General features: G+C 43.6%; 1 long non-coding RNA gene across 1 annotated transcript in view; it reads left to right on the forward strand.

Moving 5' to 3' along the window:
- The window catches only part of LOC112108174, a 12,744-nt gene extending 11,759 nt beyond the window's left edge, over positions 1-985 (forward strand). Inside the window, exon 4 of the long non-coding RNA XR_003370397.1 lies at positions 918-985. This is a non-coding gene — a long non-coding RNA (uncharacterized LOC112108174). The remainder of the gene's footprint in view (positions 1-917) is intronic.
- The last annotated feature ends 3,580 nt before the right edge of the window (positions 986-4,565 follow it).

Raw genomic sequence — 4,565 nt, forward strand, 5'->3', positions numbered from 1 at the left:
TTCACCCAGGCCGGCAGGAGACTGAGCGGAGCCGGCTGGGACCCCAGCGGGCTGAGCGGGGCTGGCGGCTGGGACCCAGGCTGGCAGGAGCCAGCCCTGCTCAGCCCGCTGCCAGCTGAGTGAACGGAACCCCAGGTCGGCAGCAGGCTCAGCGGTGGCCGGGACCCGCAGCCTGCCATTAAAAAAAAAATCGGCTCGCGTGCCACCTTTGACATGCGTGCCGTAGGTTGAGGACCCTGTTCTAGTGTATACTGTACTTTATCGTAATTCTCACTATACGCAATTTTCTTCTTACACGGTGACTTTAGAACCTAACCTCCACGTAAGGTGTGACTCCACTGTAGTGTAAAAAAAATTTGGGGGCACCGCTTTTTGGCACCCCCAAATCTTGGCACCCTAGGCGGCCGCCTAGTTCCCCTAGTGGTTACACTGACCCTGGGAGCAGGATTCACTTTAGCTCCCCTTCCTGTCACAGACAGCCTAAAACAAGGAGACATCCTTCAGCGGGCCTCTCCCTGGTTTCTCAGGCAGTGGGGAGTGTGTCTAAAGAGAGCCAGAATACATCCAGTATCACCTGGACCCAGAACTGTGCAAGGGAACCACACCACACTCTCTCTCTCTCCCTCCCTCCATGGGGGAATAGGACCTAGGTGGTGCCCCTCTGAAGAGAAGAGCCAGCCATACATTTCAGCCTGTAAGAGCAGAAGCAACCAAAGCAGATATCGCCGAACACAGAAAGCTTCCTACGGTTCTGGCTGAACGTTCTCTGCCCTGTGCTGATTGGCTGGTCACTCTAACCCTCTCCTCCTAATTTATTCAATGGTATTGCATTTATCAATGTACATATGTGGTAGATAAATGCTGCATTTATCTCTTATCTTGTATACTAGGTGAATTATAATTCTTTATTATTTCAGGAAAGATTTAAAGTTTGTCAGTGATATTGAGAAGGAAATGAGAACACTCGTCGAAGCTGTAAATAAGGTTGGTGGCCAAAGAATTTGCTTTATATAGCGTGTTCATTTAAAAGAAATAGTGCGTTTATTGGAGTCGATGTTAATGACACCATTGCTTCAACTTCCAACCATTGAATTTTAGACAAATTCAAGCTAGAAATAAAGTGCAAATTTTTAACAGTGAGGGTAATTAACCCATGGAATAACTTACCAACGGATGTGGTGGATTCTCAATCACTTGAAGTCTTTTAAATAAAGATTGGATATGTTTTTAAAAGATGCTGTAGTGCAACCAGAAGTTATGAGCTTGATGCAGGGATCACTGGGTGAGATTCTTTGGCTTGTGTTATGCAGGAGGTCAGACTACATTATCATAATGGTTGCTTCTGGCTTTAAAAATCCATGAATTTTAATATAATTTTTGTGAGAGAGAGAAATAATCAGGTAACAATAATTGTATATCTTCATTTCAATAAATATGAGTATTAGACTCTTTGACTTTGTTTTTCATGGTTACAACTGAATTTTGCTCTTTCAGCAAGTTTTTATCAAAATTCAAATATATTTCATGTTGCTTATTTGCAATATTGAACTGTATGTTATTTCCTAATGCTAAATTTAATTAATCTAATAATTTCTTTGTTTCAGTATGTAAAGCCTTTTTTCTAAATTCTGAAACATTTTGGTGATATTTTGTCTCATCTTTACTTGACATTTGGAAAATAATGTTATTTAACAGAATGTTTATTGTTTGTATGCCAAAAGAAGATGAATAGTGTAGCAGAGACAAACAAGTATCTTTAGTTCAATCTCTCTGAAAATGCCCTATCTGCTGTTACTGAAATTCTTCTTTGAGTGATTGCGCCCGAGGAACAAATATTTAATAATGGGCTCTTCAGTCTATCAGAGAAAGATATAACATGATAAAATGGTTGGAGCTAGACAAATTCAGACTAAAAATAAGGCCTGGTCTACACTTGGAGAGGGGGGTGTTTCATCTAAGTTACGCAACTTCATAACTTAGATCTACTTCTAAGTCGACATACTTAGATCTACTTACCGCGGTGTCTTCACTGTGATAAGTCGACTGCTGATGCTCCTCCGTCGACTCCGCCTGCGCCTCTCGCTCTGGTGGAGCACCGGGCGGTCGATTGATCGCGTCTTCACTAGATGCGATAAATCGACCCCCTGCTGGATCGATCGCTGCAGAGGTAAGTGTAGACATGCCCTAAGGCTTGAATTCTTAACAATGAGAGTAAGTAACCATTGGAACCATTGGTTGCGGGGAGGGATAGCTCAGTGGTTTGAGCATTGGCCTGCTAAACCCAGGGTTGTGAGTTCAATCCTTGAGGGGGCCACTTAGAGATCTGGGGCAAAATCAGTACTTGATCCTGCTAGTGAAGGCAGGGGGCTGGACTCAATGACCTTTCAGGGTCCCTTCCAGTTCTATGAGATAGGTATATCTCCATATATTTATTTATTTTTTAAAAGAAACAATTTACCAAGCTTCATGATGGACTCCCCATCACTGATAATTTTTAAATCTAGACTGGATGTGTTTCTAAAAGCTAGGAATTATTTTCTAACAGCTAGAGATCATTTTGGGGAGGTTCTATGGCCTGTGTTATAAAGAAGATCAGACTAGATGATTACAATGGTCCCTTCTGGCCATGGAATCATAGAAGATTAAGGTTGGAAGAGACTTCAAGAGGTCGTCTAGTCCAACCCCCTGCTCAAAGCAGGACCAACCCCAACTAAATCATCACAGCTAGGGCTTTGTCAAATTGGGCCTTAAAAATCTCTAAGGATGGAGATTCCACCACCTCCCTAGGTAACCCATTCCAGTGCTTCATCATCCTCCTAGTGAAATAGTTTTTCCTAATATACAACCTAGACCTACCTGTGACGTTCCCCTCTGGTATTGTCTGGACCAGTGATCTGTTAGGTCACTCCAATCCTTGACTCTGGGAGCCAGCCTTACCCTGCTCTGCTGTGAGAACCCCCCACTCCTGGGCTGTTCACGCACAGCCTCTGGCATGTAAGCTGCTTCTTGGATTATGCAACTGAATGACACTAGCCAATATCTCCGGTCCCAGACCCAACCCTAGGAACCTCCGTCTTGCAGTGTCCACTTATGCCCACTGGATGCTGCAAGCTTATATGAGTTTGTCAATTTAACAAAGAAATCGATATGCACCAAGCTTGTTATCCGAAGGGGAGTCTCTGTCACACTTCAAACCAAACGCACTGCTTCAGGTAGAATAAACAAACAGATTTATTAACTATAAAGACAGATTTTAAGTGATTATAAGTCAAAACATAACAAGTCAGATTTGGTCTAATGAAATAAAGGCAAAACGCATTCTAAGCTGATCTTAACACCTTCAATGCCCTTACAAACTTAGATGCTTCTCACCACAGGCTGGCTGGTTGCTCTTCAGCCAGGCTCTCCCCTTTGATCAGCGCTTCAGTCGCTTGGTGGTGGTGTCTGTAGATGTAGGTGGAAGAGAGAGGAAGAGCATGGCAAACGTCTCTCCCCTTTATCATGTTCTTTCTTCCCTTTTTGCTTTGCCCGCCCCCCTTCAAAGTCAGGTGAGCATTACCTCATCGCAATTCCAAACTGACCAAAGGAAGGGGGGATGACTCCCTCGAGAGTCCAACAGATTCTTTTGTTGCTGTCTAGGCCAGCATCCTTTGTTCCTGTGAGGCTGGGCTGGGTTTGTCCCATACATGCCCTGATGAGGTGTGAACTGCCTCTCAGCTCTTGGAGAGTTTTTGCCTGGGCTTATTTTAAACCATGAGGATACATTTTCAGCCTCATAACTACATACATGAAATTATAACCTATAACCTTACTATAACATTACTGTAACAACAATGCTCAGTGCATCATGAGCCTTCCAAAGACACCCGACATGACAAACTTTGCATTGGATACCACACCATCATTTTACAATGATGAACATGGAGGTGCTGGGTGTTCACCCGGGTACAGAGCGTCACACCTCCCCTCTTAGTTTACTGCAAGCGGATTAGTCACTGACTAGCTCAAAGGCAGTTTGTGTTATAGTTCTCTTGGCATCCAACCATTAAGGCCATGAGGCAGCATGCCTCCGTTTCCCCATTCACATGCAGCAAACAAGGTTTTTTATGGTTTCTCTGCTCTAACAAGCTTTAATCCTGTTTACAGGTATTAATTGAAAAGTAGCATTATCATAAGGTTTAACATCCGTGTCAAAATTCTTATCCCCAAAACTTAACATTAAGACCAAAATTTTTATCTCAGATGTGCGTTTACGAGTATCTTTATGATACCACGCCCTCTGTTCAGATATTCTAGTTTGAAGTTAGTTTGTTCATTACCCGTAGTGTCCTTTGACTCTCTCCCATGTAATCAGTCATTGGCCTTTCTTTCCCTCCAGTGTTCCCCTCTGTGTGGGCTCTTAATTTAATCATGTTTCTGGAATTTTGGTGCCTCAGGGTCTGGCAAGATAGGTGTTCGGGAGGATCCTGCACATTGGCTGGCCCTTTGGGGAGCGGTCTCCCAACCCCAGGACTGTACATATACAGAAAATCCAGCTCCCTTTTTGGGGTTACCCTGTGTTTCCC

This window comes from Terrapene carolina, unplaced genomic scaffold, assembly GCF_002925995.2.
Source record: "Terrapene carolina triunguis isolate 2854851 unplaced genomic scaffold, T_m_triunguis-2.0 Scaffold26714, whole genome shotgun sequence".
Taxonomy (NCBI): Eukaryota; Metazoa; Chordata; order Testudines; family Emydidae; genus Terrapene; species Terrapene triunguis.